Here is a 17,856-nt window from a genome sequence, read left to right as displayed (position 1 = left end):
ATAAACGTGCTAGGTTTTCTAAAATTGATTCTTTCTACCTTAGGCCACGAACTTAACAATCACTCCTTGTAGAATGTGGATGTGGAGAGGATGTTTCCTGTGGTGGGAGAGTCCTGGACCAGAGGACACAGCCTCAGATTAGAGGGGTGTTCTTTTAGAATGGAAATGAGGAAGATTTTCTTTAGCAAGAGAACAGTGTATCTGTGGAAATCATTGCCACAGTAGACTGTGAAGGCCATGTCTTTACGTATCATCTATTTATGGCAGAGGTTGATAGATTCTTGATTGGTCAGGGCATGAAGGGATAAGGGGTGAAGGCAGGAGATTGGGGCTGAAGGGGAAAATGGATTAGCCATGATGAAATGGCGGAACAGACCCAAATGGCTTAATTCTGCTCCTATACCTTATGGTCTTATCTAGGAAATTAATCAGAATCTGAATCAGGTTTATTATCACTAACGCAGGTTGTGAAATTTGTTTTGCGGCAGTACAGTGCAATTCATAAAATGTACTATAAATTACAATCAGAATATATAAAAATAAATAAATAAATAATGGGAAGAGAGAGCAAAATAGTGAGGTTGTTTTAATGGACCGTTCCGAAATCTGATGGCGGAGCTGAGTGTGGGTCTTCAAGCTCCTGTACCCCCTCCCTGATGAGAAGAGAGCACGATCAAAGTTCAAAGTAAACTTGTTGTCAAAGTACAGATATGTCACCACATACAGCCCTGAGATTCAATATCCTGCAGGCATACTCAGCAAATCTACAGAATAGTAAATGTAACCGGATCAATGAAAGATCAACCAGAGTGCAGAAGACAACATCCTATGCAAAGCAAATGTAAATAAATTGCAATAAATAACGAGAACATGAGATAACAAGATAAAAAGTGCTTAAAGTGAGATCATTGGTTTTGGGAACATCTCAATGGCCAAGTGAGTGTAGTTATCCCCTTCATTCAAGAGCCTGATGGTTGTGCATGACGACAGTGCAATAGATGTATGACTTTTACACTTACATTTTTCAGCATGAAGTTTCTACAAAGTTAAACAACCTGTTTTAAAGGATATACTGTATTCATGCTTCCTTTTACAGAAATTCGTAAACTAGTGCAATGGATCTTAGTCAAAATATATTTTGTTGCCCAATTCTGAATAGAAGCTTGATAGATCTCAAGTAATATTTTGCAGAGACCAAACAGGCAGTGGATGATGCTGAGAAGTGAGCAATATAAGGGAATAAGGATGTGGTGGTGAAGGTTTTTTTTTATCTAGTTGGAATCTAAACCATGAAGCACCGTGAAGTTTTGCCAGCTATGTTATTAGCTTGCGGAGTTAATGACATTGTTGTCTGCAAACACCATGAGAATCCTCACGCAGAGAGAGTATTGGACATGGTGTTTGTTGATCTTTCAGAAACATTGTGATGTATTCATTGATGTGAAACAGAATAATCAAAAAGTGGTTGAGGTGTGTGCAATTTAAGACACTAGGTATGTCACTCTTGCTAATTTCAGCAAATACTTTAACATTACATATTACTTCCTTCATTTACATGTTTGGTTAAGCTCAGAGTAACTACTGCAATAGCATTTTGGAAGCCACAGATGACCCATCACACAGTACAGTCAGAGACAACAATTTAAGTGACGAAAACTGCAAGAAAGTATTAAAAGTCACAGACTCCTAAGCACTGAACCCACAGGAACAGGCCCTTCAGCCCATCTCGTCCATCCCAAACTACAATTCTGCCTAATCCCATCAATTTGCACCTGGACCATGACCAATCCATGTACTTACCCAAACTTATTTTAGATGTTGTAATCAAACCCACATCCAGCGCTTCCACTGGCTGCTTATTCCACACTCACACCACCCTCTGAATGAAAACATTCCCCATCAAGTTTCCCTTAAATATTTCACCTATCAACTCAAGTTCTAGTCTCAACCAACTTCAATGGAAAATGCCTGCTTGTGTTTACCCTACCTATACCTCTCATAATTCTGCATACCTCTATCAAATCTCCCCTCATTCTCCTACACTCCAGGAAAAAAGAAGCCTTAACCTATTCAACCTACCCTACAACTCAGGTCCTGAAGTCCTGCAACATCCTTGCAAATTTTCTCTGTGCTCAACTATATACAACCAATTAAAGTTATATTACTGAGAATTTTCTAATGGCTTTGGTCATGGGAGTTAAAGGAAATAAAATTTTCTATCAGTGAGCTTTTGGCACATTGGCCTCCATAAATCAATGTATTGAGTACAGGAGTTGGGAGTTTATGTTGAAGTTGTATAAGTTGTTGGTGAGGCCTAATTTGGAGTATTGTGTGCAGTTTTGCTCACCTGCCCACAGGAAAGATGTAAATAACATTGAAAAAGTACAGAGAAGATTTACAAGGATGTTGCCAGGTTGAGAGGAGATTTGATAGAGGTATGCAAAATTGTGAGAGGTATGGGTAGGGTAAATGCAAGCAGGCTTTTTCCACTGAGGTTGGGTGGGGCTAAAACCAGAGGCCATGGGTAAAGGGTGTGTGACAAGAATACACATAGATTAAGATGTTAGCTGTCCTGTGCTGGCACCAGTGGGATCAACAGTTGGTCTGCCACCTGTCTTCAGGAGAAAGAGAGAAGGAAAACAATGGAGCAGCATTTGGAGATGTTAATGAAGGGACAGGTTCGCTAAGGCAAGACACGACACCACGAGGTAACGAGACCCTGGAAGCGGTGTGCCTCCCATAAGTCGGTGGGAAGTTTTGGAGGGCTGGTCACGGGACCAAGCCATAGACGCACAGGGTGGAAAGGCACGATCGGCGGGAACCTGGTGTATGTGTCTGCCCTTGCCTGGGTGCCAGGTTCACCACAGAGCAACGATCGTATCTGGAAACGGAGGAGTCACGGTCGGTGACCTCAGAAGACATCACAAAGGGCTCGCCCGAAAGCTGACTGCGAAGAATATCGAAGGTCTGTGTGGAAGCCGTTTGAATATTCATTCGTTTTGCTCTCTCTCTCCTTCCCCCCACTGTCCATCTCCCACGGCAGTGATTACTGCGAACTGAACTGAATTCAATTGAACTGAACTTTGCGTCACTTTAAACTGGTCATTTACCCCTAGACGACGATAGAGCTTGATTGATCCTGTTATCTTAATTCTGTGTACATGTGTGTTTATCATTGCTGAACTGTTGCATTTATTATCCTTTTGATTAGAGTACTGTGTTGCTTGTTTCTTTAATAAAACTTTCTTAGTTCTAGTAGTCCAGACTCCAACTGAGTGATCCATTTCTGCTGGTTTGGCAACCCAGTTACGGGGTACGTAACAGGTGAAAGGTGAGAAGTTGAAGGGGAAACTTCTTTACTCAGAGGGTCATGAGAGTGTGGAATGAGCTGCCCCAGAAGTGGTGCATGCAAGCTCGATTTCAATGTTTCTCTAAAGTCTGGATAGGTACATGGATGGTAGATGTATGGATGCCTATTGTTCCAGTGCAGGTCGACTGGGAGTAGGCAATGGGTCAAAGGACCTGTCTCTGTGCTGTATTTTCCTATGACTCTATTTGCACAGTTTGGTATCTTTTGCACATTGGTTGTTGTCCATCCTGCAGTGTGGTCCTTCATCGCTTGCATTGTGTTTCTTGTATTTACTGTGATTGCCTCTCAGGGTTGTATATGGTGACAAATACTGTATGTACTTCAAGATAATTTATTATCGAACTTTGTACAAGAGGCTGCTTAACAACAGCCCATGGTATTATAGAAAAAAACACTAGCATGGTAAAGGATTAATTGACTGGCATAAGGCAAAGAGAGGGAATAAAGGGGGCCTATTCTGGCTGGCTGCCTCTGATTGGTGGTGTTCCATAGGGGTCAGCATTGGGACCATTTCTTTTCACAATATACGTCAATGATTTGGATGATGGAATTAATGACTTTGTGGCCAAGTCTGCATATGATACAAAGACAGGTGGAAGGGCAGGTAGTGTTGAGGAAGCAGGGAGTCTGCAGAAGGACTTAGACAGATAAGAAGAATGAGCCAAGAAGTGGCAGATGGAATACAGTGTAGGGTAGTGTGTGATCACGCACTTTAGTAGAAGGAATAAAGAAATAGACTACTTTCTGAACAGGGAGAAAATTCAAAAATCAGAGGTACAAAAGGACTTGAGAGTCATTGCGCAGGATGCCCTAAAGATTAACTTGCAGGTTGGGTGAGGAAGGCAAACACAACGTTAGCATTCATTTCCAGCGGACTACAATAACAGAGCAAGGATGTGATGCTGAGGCTTTATAAGGAGTTGGTCAGACCACACGATGAGTACTGTGAGCAATTTTGGGCCCATTATCTACGAAAAGATGTCCTGGCACTGGAGGGGGTCCACAGGAGGTTCACAAGAATGATTCTGGGAATGAAAGAGTTAATGTATGAGGAGCATTAACCCCCGGCATTGTTTTGCTCCTCTTCAAAACAATGCAATGGATCTTTTATAACTAACTCAGTTCCGATAATGCAGCTCTTACTCAATATGACACTGGTTTGTGCATTTAATTCCATTTCCACAATCTCCTGACCTGTTCCCACTGAACGACATCCGACACGAATATCATGCTGCACTGTACTAATCACGAACAAAGAGTTTTCATCAAATAATGATAAAATTAAGTTACTTTAATTAATCTTTATGATTCAATTTTAATCAGAATTACCTGCTAAATAGAAATTCAAACTATTGTAATATCTCACTATAATCATCTGGAGAGTTCATCAAGAATAGCAAATATTGGAAATATGAAAATAAAACAGAAAATAATGGAAACACTCTTGTCTAATAAAGGTCTTTGACCTGAAATGTTAACTCTGTTGCTCTTTCAAAAATTGCTGCCTCACCTGTAGGTCTTCAGTATTTTATGTTTCTATTTTGTCGTGTGTTTTTGAGCAATACGTACAATGTAAAAAATACAAAACTGAGTATGATTTATATTTATGTTTTTCTCATGAATGCTGCTTATCCGATACTATGTATCTGTGACACGGCTACAAGTAAAATTTTATTCCACTTGCGCACACATCTACTCAGTCACATGACAATAAATTTGGCTCTGACTTCAAGATCATTCCATTTGATTCTTGGACACAAGAGATTCAGCAGATGCTGAAAATCCAGAGCAACACACACACAAATGCTGGAGGAACTCAGCAGGTCAGGCAGCATCTATGGAAATGAATAAACAATTGACATTTCGGGTTGAGACATCCTGATGAAATCCTCCACAGATGGTGCTAGCCAGTCACAGTGACACTTTGCAGGTAGCAAACAAAATTACTACCAATTGTACCAAACATGAGGAAATCTGCAGATGCTGGAAATTCAAGCAACACAAAGTTGCTGGTGAACGCAGCAGGCTAGGCAGCATCCCTAGGAAGAGGTACAGTCAACGTTTTGGGCCGAGGCGTTCACCAGCAACTTTGATGTGTGTTACCAATTGTACTAAATATACTTTTTCGGGACTATGATCACTACAATCCAGAGCCTGTAATTCCCATTCGGAGGTTAGCTTTTGAACCATCTATATGGCCTGACAGTTCGTGGTATCCTGAAATATTTGGTGAATTACGCTCTTGAGAAGGCAGGTACGGCCACAGCAGTCATTGCTGGAGCAGACTTGGGGCCAGACTGAAGCTGTGGGACCCAGACCTGAGAGTAGATAACGAATCAATGTTTGGCAGACTTAAGCGCCGAGCCAGATTAAAAAGGTTAAGGCGTCAAGACCAAGAGCAGAATGTTGAGCTCACTGCTCTGGGAGGCTTTACTCACCTCAGTACTGAACCAACTCTGCACCTGTGGCCTGCAGTTATCGACACTCATCTCATAAAAACATAAGAAATAGGAGCAGGAGTAGGACATCTGGCCCATCAAGCCTTGTCCTCCATTCAATAAGATCATGGCTGATCTGGCCATGGACTCATCTCCACCTACCCACCTTTTCCCCATAACCCTTAATCCCCCTACTGGGCAAAAATCTATCCAACCTTGTCTTAGGTATATTTACTGAGGTAGCCTTCACTACTTCATTAGGCAGAGAATTCCACAGATTCACCACTCTCTGGGAGAAGCAGACCGTCCGCATCTCCGTCCTAAATCTGCTCCCCCGGATCTTGAGGCTATGTCCCCTAGTTCTCATCTCACCTACCAGTGGAAACAACTTTCCTGTCTCTGTCTTATCTATCCCTTTCATAATTTTACATGTTTCTATAAGATCTCCTCTCATTCTTCTGAATTCCAGTGAGTACAGTCCCAGATGACTCAATCTCTCCTCATAGTCTAAATCCCTCATCTCCGGAATGAACCTGGTGAACCTCCTCTGCACTGCCTCCAAAGCCAGTATATCCTCCCTCAAGTAAGGAGACCAGAACTGCACACAGTACTCCAGATGCGGCCTCATCTGTACCCTGTACAGTTGCAGCATAACCTCCCTGTTCTTAAGTTCAATCTCTCTAGCAATGAAGGCCAACATTCCATTTGCCTTCTTGATAGCCTGCTGTACCTGCAAACCAACCTTCTGTAATTCATGCACAAGCACTCCCACGTTTTTTACTGTTTAAATAATAATCTGCTCTTTCATTTTTCCTTCCAAAGTGGATGACCTCGCATTTACCAACATTGTACTCCATCTGCCAGGCCCTCGCCCACTCACTTAGCCTATCTACTGTATTCTGCACAATTTACATTTCCACTCAATTTAGTGTCATCAGCAAACTTAGATACACTACCCTTGGTCCCCTCTTCCAGATCGTAATGTATTATCATGAACAGTTGCAGGCCCAGCACCGACCCCTGCAGCACACTGCTCACCACTGATCGCCAACCAGAGTAACACCCATGTATCCCAACTCTCTGCTTTCTATTAGTTAACCAATCCTCTATCCATGTTAATACATCACCCCCAACTCTATGCATCCTTATCTTATGGGTAAGTCTTTTATGTGCCACCTAATCGAACGCCTTCTGGAAATTCAAGTAAATAATATCCATCTGTTCCATTCTATCCACTGCACTCGTTATTTCCTCAAAGAACTCCAGTAAATTTGTAAAACATGACCTGCCTTTGCTGAATCCAGGCTGCATCTGCCTGATAGATCCACTTCTTTCTAGAAGCCTCGCTATTCTTCTTTAATGATAGCTTCAAACATTTTCCCAACCACAGATGTTAAACTAACTGGTCTTTAGTTACCTGCCTTTTGCCTACATCCTTTTTTGAACAGTGGAGTGGCATTCGCCATTTTCCAATCCACCAGGACTTGCCCAGAGTCCAGAGATCTCTGGTAAATTATCACCAAACCCTCTACTCTTAACTTCTGCCATTTCTTTCAGTACCCTGGGATGCATTCCATCAGGACCAGGGGGCTTATCTATCTTCAGGCCCACAAGTTTGCTCAGCACTACCTCTTTAGTGATAGCTATTGTATCGAGGTCCTCACCTCCCATCGTATCCATAACATCTCTAGAGCAGAAATGTGGGAGCAATTAAACTAAGCACGGTTCGTCAATTTTGGACAACATATAAAGAAAAGGGTCTCTCGATAAGCAGCAAGACTAAATCAAATCAGATTAGGGATTGCCGTGATAGGAAAATCATTTTTTTTTACTAAATGAAGTAAATTGCCATCCACAAGTGCAAAGACATTAAGCAATCAACAACTAAAATGCTGTTTGTTCTGAACTTTTCTGGAGGTAATATTAGAGGTTAATAGGGCATTGTGCACAAGAAGTTAGTACCAACAAATGCTAAACACTATACTCAGCCCACTGCCAAACTAAAACTAGCCCTGGAATTATAAACACTTCCCATTCCGATGTGCCAGTCCATTGCCACCTCTATTGCCGTAATGAGGTCATGCTTAGGTTGGAGGAGCAACACCTTATATTCTGTCTGGTACTCTCCAACCTGTTGGCATGAACATCCATTTCTTGAACTTCCAGTAGTTCACCATCCACCAACCCCTCTTCACCATTCCCCATTCCTGTTTCCCTCTCACACTTTATCTCCTTACCTGCCCATCTCTGGTGTTCTTCCTTCTTCCTTTTCTTCCATGGTCTTCTCCCCTCTCCTATCAGATTCCCCCTTCTCCAGCCATTTATCTCTTTCACCAATCAACTTCCAAGTTCTTTACTTCACCCCCCCTCCCAGTTTCACCTATCACCTGCCACCCTGTACTTCCTCCTCTCCTCCCCTCCCCACCCCCACCCCCACCCCACCTTCTTACCCTGACTCCTCCCCTCCCTTTTCAGTCCTGATGAAGGGTCTCGGCCTAAAACCTCAATTGTTTACTTTTTTCCATGGATGCTGCCTGGCCTGCTGGGTTCCTCCAGTATTTTGTGTCTATTGCCCTGAAATTATCTTGTACTTTCCATTATTTGTTCACAAAATGTAGCAATGAGGGCAAGAGAACTATTCATTTTTATTCCCCATTGACCCTGAACTTGGTAGTTTGCTTAGCCATTTTAAAAGCATCACTGAGGCTTGGAGTAATGCGTAAGCCAAACCAGGTAAGACCAGCAAGCTTCCTTCCCTTAAGGACACTGGTGAACCAGGTGAACCTGCCAGCTTTCTATTGTACAGTAGTGTGTGTCGCTGGCTCAACATCCAACACTGCCAAGCTACCCTTTGCCGCCTCACCAGTTGAATATTTCACAAACATCTAAATTACTCAGTAGTCAATGAGCACAAAGAACAGGAAATTGGTAATGATGCCAAGATTGGATTAATCATGATCTAACTAAATGATGAGAAAACTCAATAAGATCCATTGATCTACTCCTTCAGTTTTTTTCTCTATACTCCAATGTCTTTTTTTTAAATGCTGCTGGTAATTTATGCTACCATACAAGCAATGTAGGTTTAATTATATTGTGGTTTATCCAATGAACAATGCTTTATGATGTATATTATAATACCTGCAATTAAATTAAACATATCCCAATTGTCCGTATTTTATATAAGTCCAGTGTGGACTGCAATCTCAAAATTACACTACAAATATCAATAAATCACCAGGAATTGTGGTGCAGCATAACCTGCAGGTAAATTCACAGAGGGAAATATAATGGATACAAGAATGCTGCCACTTTTACACAGAACAACAAATTATCAGAAACGGTGGTGGGGGGGGAGATGAGGGGTGAGTGGAGAAAAGATGGGGGGTGAAGAGGAAGGTGATGGGGTTGTGAGACAAGGGTGACAAAAAGGTGACAGAGTGATAATGGGGTGTGTGATGGTATGTCACAGGTGAGGTCTTGGGAGTGATGGGGAATGAAATGAGGGGGTGATGAGGGGTGACTGAGAAGGTGATAGGTGTGACAGGGTGAGGAGGGAGAAGTGAGGGTGAGGTGACGGGGAGGTGAGGGATTGATGGTGCAATGATGAGAAAGGTGATGGGGTGACCTTCTGCCCATTATCTCTCCTGGTCCTCTCACCCCCACCACCCCCGATCAGGAAGGATGAGCTGATGGTGCTGACAGGGAGAGTGACAGGAGGGAAGGTGAGGGAAGTTATGGGGAGAGATGAGGGGCTGGCAGTAGGGTGGGGCAGCTTAAAGAGAAGTAGGGGAGAAGATGGGGGTGATGGTTGTGACAGGCAGGTGGGGGAACAGAGGGCAGGTGAATATGAAGGTTGGTGTGAAGACCAGTGGAGGTGATAGAGTGAAGGGAATGTGATGTGATGGGGTGGGGTGGGGTGGGGTGGGTGGAATAAGAGGATCATGGGTGACATTGAGGAGGTGACAGAATGGGGGGGGGAATGTCCGGTGGAAGTGATGGGGGGAGAGTGTAAGGTTGAGAAGGGAACAGGAGACAAAGGGAAGCGATGGTAGAGGACAAGCAGAAGTGACAGGGTTGGGGGGGAGTCAATGAAGATAACTGGGGGTGGAAAGGAGGACCAGGGGAGGTGACAGTGTGAAGATAACGGGGGGGGGGGAGGTAGAAAGGAGGACCAGGGTAGGTGACGGTGTGAAGATAACTGGGGGTGGAAAGGAAGGCCAGGGGAGGTGACACTGTGAAGATAACTGGGGGTGGAAAGGAGGACCAGGGGAGGTGACACTGTGAAGATAACGGGGGGTGGAAAGGAGGACCAGGGGAGGTGACACTGTGAAGATAACGGGGGGTGGAAAGGAGGACCAGGGGAGGTGACACTGTGAAGATAACGGGGGGTGGAAAGGAGGACCAGGGGAGGTGACACTGTGAAGATAACTGGAATGGGGAGGTTTGGAGCCTCGGAGATTAAGGTTGCACGGAGGGTCCCGCACTCACCGTCACTTTGGCCGTGCCTGGCCCCTCAAGCTCCGACCTCCGCTGCAGTTCCGTGTGCTGTTCGTAAGCCGCGGCGAACCCCGTCCGTTTATCGCCCTCTGAGGAGTGGAACCTGGCGCCGAGTGAGGGGAGGCGGTAGCGGCCGCTCACCGGTTGGAGTAGCGCTGCCGCAAGGCCGCCGCGCCATGCTGTCGCCATGAGAGCCGAGACAAGGAGAGGAACCCTGTGTGGTGCAGACCTCCGCACACACCGCCACCAGCAACGCTACTGCTCATTGCATGAAAAGTACACTTGAGAGGGCTGCGTACAAAGGGCACTCGGGATTCTGGACAGACTTAGCGGGTTGGACAGCATCTGTGGTGGAAAATGAATTGACAACCTTTGGGGTGGAAACTCTGCGTCAGGACTGAATCGGAATGAGGTTTGATAGCACTTGTATGTGTTGTGAACCAATTTAACCAATTTCCCCCTGGGATCAATAAAGTATGACTATGAAATATTTTGTTTTGTGGCAGCAGTACAGAGCGAGACATACAAATTACTGTAAGTTACAAAAATAGTGTCAGAATCATTATGTTCATGGACCGTTCAGAAATCTGATGGCAGAAGGGAAGAAGTTGCTTGAGTGTGTAGCAGCCAATTCCAGAAATGACCAAATCATCAACAACATCTTCTTGGGTAGTATTCCACCTAGGGATGACTTACTTCCACTCTGGCCACCTCAGAACCCACGAAACCAATATGGGAACCCAGACTCATCTAGCATTTAAGGAAGAGATGTCCAAGGGACAGTTTGCGAGGTAACCCCCTTCTTCTGATACCAGTCTTCAAGCTTTTCCAAACCACCTCAAGAACAGCTTCCGTCTCATTGGACAAAAATGAACTCTTGATCTCTCAGTCTGCCTCGTCATTACCCTTGTGTTTTATTTGTCCATCTGCATTGCACTTTTTCTGCAACCGTAACACTATGCATTCTGTGTTTTGTTTTCATTTTGTACTACCTGGATATACTTAAGTATGGAATGATCTGTCTCCATGGCAATGTAAATAAAAGCTTTTCACATTTTCTTTGTACATGTGGCAAAACAAATCAATTACCAAATACTTCTTTTCCACTTTGAGCAGTCATAGGCAATAAGTTATCTGGAGCCATAGGGGTATTATGTCTCATCAAGGAAGCTTTGTCCACATCCTTGAATCTTTTTCTTCATCTGCTTGGTCATCTCCCACAGAGGAACTCACAGCTGAGTGTCTTTTCCTGGGACTGGTGTTGAGCATGTGAACAATGTGGCCAATCCAGCGCAGCTGAATGGCAGTAACTTGGACCTCAGTGGTGAGTATGACAACCTAATCTGACATTTGAAGAAAGTAGACAGGGCTTCATTCTAAAATCTTTTGGTAGAGATGGCACCCTTAACATGTAGCACTCCCTCAGTGAGGTATTAGTTTTTATTTTGCTTCTCAATTTTCTGAAGTGGAACTTGAACTTGGAATCTTTCTATCATGGCCCAGTGTGCTATCCATAGCTGACATTATTTGCAAAGAAGCGGTTCCAATTAATAATGATACTCCTGGTTTCTACAATAGCTTTTAACTTCTTAATGCATTAGCTTCATTCTTGGTATTCCCAGGGGAAATTTGTTCGTTCTCTGTTAGGGAGAAAAGAGGATGGGAGCAGTACATGGACAAGAGGTGGTCAAGGGTTCACTCCATTATTGCAGAGTGAAAGACATAGTTAACTTGAAAGTTTAAAGTAAATTTATTATCAAAGAACCATATACAACATTGAGATTAATTTTCTGTGCAAAAGGTAACAAACTGTGCAAATACAAAAGAAAGAAAAAAATAAATCAGCAACAAATATTGAGGGCATGAGATGAAGAGTCTTTGAAAGTGAGAGCATGGCCTGGATGGTGGGGGTCCCTAATGTCATATAAAGAATAAAAGAGAGGCAAGAGTAGATACTGGACCCCTGGAAAATGACACTGGAGTGGAAGTAATGGGGGACGAGTTTACAGTGGACGGACTGAATCTTCACTGTGGAAGACATTAGCAGTCTGCTGGAAGTTCAAGACTGTTGGAAGCAGAAATGAGTGCAGTTGCTATTACTAGGAGAACCTGTTTGGGAAGCTGAAAGGTCTGAAGGTAGATAAGTCACCTGGGTTATACCCCAGCGTTCTTAAAGAGACAGCTGATGAGAATGTGGACACATTGGTAATGATCTTTCAAAAATCACTAGATCAGCATTTGGAAAGACATTGGAGTCAATTGTTAAGGATGAGGTCTCAGGGTACTTGGAGGCACATGGTAAAATAAGCCGAAGTCAGCATGATTTCATGAAGTAACAATCCTGCCTGACAAATATGTTGGAATTCTTTAAAGAAATAACAAGCAAGATAGACAGGAGAATCGATGGATGTTGTGTATTCAGATTTTCAGAAGGCCTTTGGCAAGGTCAGCTGGTCGGCAGGAAAGCGGCATCCATACTAGACTTGGTCCTGGGTTTGAATCTAGGCGGGTCCTTGCACACTTTCCGTCCATGCTGGGTTGAGTGTTGAGCTAGCAACTCAGCCTCATAAAAAACAAACAAAATGCTACAGAAACTGCTATGTTGCCACCCGATGCAACACAAGGCATGGAAAGGAACAACTTTGACAAGATGCCACACGAGGCTACTTAGCAAGATAAGAACCCATGATGTTATGGGAAAGATACTAGCGTGGTTAGAACATTGTATTAATGGTAAGGAGTAGGAATAAACAGTGGCTGCCAGTGACTAGTGGTGTTCCACTGCAGCTTTGTGTTGGAACTGCTTCTTTTTACGTTATATGTCAATGATTTGGATGACAAGTTGAAGGATTTGTGGCCATGTTTGTGGACAATATGAAGATAGGTGAAGGGGCAGGTAGTGGTGAGGAAGCAAGGAGGCTGCAGAAGGACTGAGATTAGGAGAATGGGCAAATGGAATATAGTGTCAGGAAGTGTATGGTCATGCACTTTGGTAGAAGAAATAAAAGTAGATTATTTTCTAAGTGGAGAGAAAATTCAAAGATCTGAGGTGTAAAGGGACCTTGGAGTCCTTGTGTAGGATTCCCTGAAGGTTAATTTGCAGGTTGAGTTGGTGGTCAGGAATGTTAGCCTTTGTTTTGAGAGGACTAGAATATAAAAGCAAGGATGTAATGTGGGCAGTTTTGGGCCCCTTATGATGTGCTGACATTGGAGCACGTTCAGAAGTTCACAAGAATAATTATGAGAATGAAAGGGTTAACTTACAAGGACCAAGTGATGGCTCTGGGCCTATACTCACTGGATTCAGAAGAATGAGGCGTAATCTTATTAAAGTCTATTGAATGTTGAAAGGCCTTGATAGAGTGGATGTGGAAAGGATGTTTCTAATGGTGGGAGAGTCTAGGACCAGAGGACACAGCCTCAAAATTGGGGGGGGGGGGGGGGGGAAGAGAGCAGTGTCTATTTAGAATGGAAATGAGGAGGATTTCTTTAGCCAGAGTGATGAAGAATTTGTTGCCATAAGTGGTTGTGGAGACCAAGTCATTAGGTATATTTAAGACAGGGCTTGATAGTTTCTTGATTAGTCAGGGCATGAAGGGTTTTAGGGAGGAGGCAGGAGACTGAGGCTGAGAGGGAAATGGATCATTCATGATGAATTGGCAAAGCAAACTTGATGGGCCATTTGGCCTAATTCTGCTCCTATATCTTATGGAACCATTAGGGAAGAGGTGAAAGACAGATGCAACTAGAACCAGATTGGGGGGAGGTGGAAAACAGCCAGTGAATGGAAAAATAAAGCAGGAAGGAAGAGGATCGGATGGAAAGTTGGATGGGGGGTGTGAAATTAAGGAATGAGGATTATATAGGTAAAAACATTGAGGGGTTACTTGGGTTAAATGGAAAATTCAGTGTTCGTTGAATATCCAATATACCTCATTTATTGGGATCGAGTTTCTGACTATCCGAGTAGAATAGGAGGTGGTGTTCCTCTAGTTATACTGGGCCTTGCCCTGGCAGTGGTAAGTGATGTACAGGTTGGTGTGGGAAGGAGAATTGAGGTGGCATGCTCAGGATAGCTATTTCAGTCAGAGTGCTGATGATCTGCAAATTGGTCCCCTATTCAGCACTTGATCTCAATGAAGTGGAGGAGGCTGTATCAGGAGCATAAAATACAGGTGAGGTTGGATAAACTGCACGTGAATACTTGCCTCCCCTGAAAAGGCTAGTGATCCCTGGATGGTGCTAGGTAAGGTGGTACAAGAACAAGTGTTGCACCTCCTGTGTTCACAAGGGACAAGGAGGGATAAATCTTCTCTATACCTTCTCTGGAGTTATCACATCCTTCCACTCGTATGTTGACTGGGATTGCACACTGTACTTTCACTGTGGCCTGAACATTGTTTTATACATACTTAATATGACCCGAGTTTATGCTCCCGTGTGGACAAGTACCTTTAATTAGCTGTCCTACGACCTTCTGGGATTTGCCTGCATGCACTCTAAAGGTTGACTTGTACTTGTGCGTCAACTCGACACCGTGGCCTACGCGCGTTGTGAGCATTTATACTTGTGCATTGGTGTGTCTGCATCGCTCTGCAATTCGGGCACGTCACACTTGCCCGCGCAAGGCTTCATGGTCATGGTAGTCTTTCTCGGGGTAAAGTTTAAAGCAAGCGTCTTTTTTCATAAAAACGAAATGTGTCCTCCATAATTTCGGAGGTCTGTAAAGCTTTATGGGAAGCATTGCAGTCAGAGTTCCTTCCCTGCCCTTCAATCGGCCAATGGGAAGCTATTGCAGCATAGGAGGAAATACGATGCTACCAGGCGGACTAATCACAGCTATTGCGGTCTGCATTGGTACGACGCATAGGTATATTTTGGGAGAGGTGCGTGTTAGGCTATGGCGTAGAGTTCCTGGCGGCGCCGTACTTACGGCGTCAAGTTGACGCACAAGTATAAATTAGCCTTAAGATTTCTTTTTTTTGTATCCTACCATTAATGTATTCACTTATCATATTTATTCTCTCCAAATCCAATATACCACATTTATTGAGATTGAAATTCGTTACAATTGCAAGAAAAAAAATGAACCCTTGGCAATTAGCTGGTTTTCTGAATTACTCATAAAATGTGGTCTGATCATCATCTAAGTCATAATAATAAACAAACACAATCTACCTAAACTAATAACTCACAAACAATTGTACTCTTCATGTCATAACTGAACACATTGTTTAATCATTCACAGTCCAGACTAGAAAAGGTATATGAACCCTTGTACCTGTATTTAATAACTGGTAGAACCTCCACCAAATGTTTCCTGTAGCTGCTGATCAGATGCACAATGGCAAAGAGGTATTTTAGACTATTCCTCCATACAAAACTGTTTCAGTTAATCAATATTTCTGGGATACCTTGCATGAATAGCCCTCTTCGGGTCATGTCACAGCATCTCAATTGGATTAAAGTCTGGACTCTGACTTGGCCATTCCAAATCATATTTTTCAGATCATTGTCTTGTTGCATCTTCCAACTTCTACTAAGCTTCAGGTGACAGACTACTACCCTGACATTCTCCTTCAAGATGTGTCGATACAATTTTGAATTCATTGTTCCCTCAACAATTGCAAGCTGTCCAAGCCCTGAGGCCCCAAACCACGATGCCCCTTCCACCATGTTTCACAGTCAGGATAAGGTTTTGGTACTGGTGTGCAGTGTCTTTTTCCCTCCAAACATAGCAGTGTGCATTTCTACCAAAAAGTTTAATTTTTTTCTCAGCTGCCCATAGAACATTGATCTTTGCAGGACACTCACTCCTAAGTAGAGTAATAACAGTATTGAATTTCCTCCATTTGTAGACAATTTTTCTTACTGTGGACTGAAGAGCATTCAGGTATTTAGAAGTGCTTTTGTAGCCTTTTCCAGCTTCATGCATCTCTACATTTCTTCTAAGGTCCTCTGAAAGTTGTTTTGATCGATGGATGGTGCACATAAACAGACCTTTCTTGAGAAGAGCCGGCTGTCAGGAACATTTTTTTTTTAAATTTTGGGCAGGGCACCTTTATAACCCACACCTCCAATCTCATCTCATTGATTGGAACATCTGACTCCAAATAGCTTTTGTAGAAGTCATTACCCCAGAGGTTCATACACTCTTTTTGAACCTAGACTGTGATTGTTAAAATGGTGTACTCAGTATTGACAAGAAGTAGTACAATTGTTTGTGCATTATAAGTTTAGGCAGATTGCGTTTGTCTATTATTGTGATTTAGCAGATCAGACCACATTTTGAGTAATTAATTCAGAAGGAGCAGCTTAGGAGGGTTAATGCTGCTAACGGCAACTCCTTTGCTTGCATCTTCAGAAACAGCTCTATTTCCATCTTTCATCTCTCTTTTTCCCTTTCAGGGTTCTTTTGAAGACCCTGACCTGGAGTTACACACTGACTACAGTTTGCTTTCAGGGTTTCACAACTGGCTGTTGTTCGGCACACCAAAGACTCAGCCTGAGAGCTCCGCTCGCCTTCAAATACCGGGTGAACAATGTAGTCTTTGGAGTACTGCAAGCCTGTACTTTTGCTGTTGCCTTGCTCACGCTTGAGTGCTCAGTGGCAGGTGCCGATGCTTTTTTTTCCCTGGTGGGAGGGGAGAGACGAAGGGGGATTGTTGCTTGCTGCCATTTACACGCAGGAGAGAGGGAAGCTGGTGGGAGGAGGGTACTTTGGGGTTCTAACATTTAACTGTTGTTCATTCTTTGGGGGCACTCCTCTGTTTTCTGGATGGTTGCAAAGAAAAAACATCTCAGGATGTATGTGGGGTGATTGATAAGTTTGTGGCCTAAGGTAGGAGGAGTCAATTTTAGAAAACCTAGCACATTTATTTTTCAACATAATCCCCTCCTACATGTACACACTTAGTCCAGTGGTCGTGGAGCATACAGATCCCTTCTTTGTAGAAGTGGTCCACAGCAGGGGTAATTGATAAGTTCGTGGCCTACGGTAGAAAGATGAGCTATTAACTATAAACTTTCTGCATTATCACTCAAAGACTTGAACTGCACGTGCATGTAATGAGAGCGTCTTGGACCTCGAGGTGGTCCACAGCAGGGGTGATTGATAAGTTCGTGGCCTTGGGTAGAAGGAGATGAGTAATACAGCTCTCGTTACGTGCACGTGCAGTTCAAGTCTTTGAGTGATAATACAGAAAGTCTTAAGTTAATAACTCATCTCCTTCTACCTTAGGCTACGAACTTATTAAGCACCCCTGCTGTGGACCACTTTCTGGAGGTCCAAGACGCCGACTTCTACAAAGAAGGGATCTGTATGCTCCACAACCACTGGACTAAGTGTGTAAATGTAGGAAAAATAAATGTGCTAGGTTTTCTGAAATTGACTCCTTATACCTTGGGCCACGAACTTATCAATCACCCCTTAATATTGTATAACATTTCTCTGACAATAAATGCACTTTTGAAAACAGCCAATTGCAAAAGGTTCACAAACTTTTCCTTGCAACTGTACTTATGCTTACCTCAGTCTATTGACATTTC

General features: G+C 43.3%; 1 protein-coding gene across 1 annotated transcript in view; it reads right to left on the bottom strand.

The window, feature by feature from the left end:
* Window positions 1-17,856, bottom strand: part of tpd52 (tumor protein D52) — a 199,163-nt gene that overhangs the window by 105,913 nt on the left and 75,394 nt on the right. The window lies entirely within an intron of this gene.

The sequence above is a fragment of the Mobula birostris genome, chromosome 1 (assembly GCF_030028105.1).
Source record: "Mobula birostris isolate sMobBir1 chromosome 1, sMobBir1.hap1, whole genome shotgun sequence".
Classification (NCBI taxonomy): Eukaryota; Metazoa; Chordata; class Chondrichthyes; order Myliobatiformes; family Myliobatidae; genus Mobula; species Mobula birostris.
This window is presented reverse-complemented; position numbering and strand designations above follow the sequence as displayed.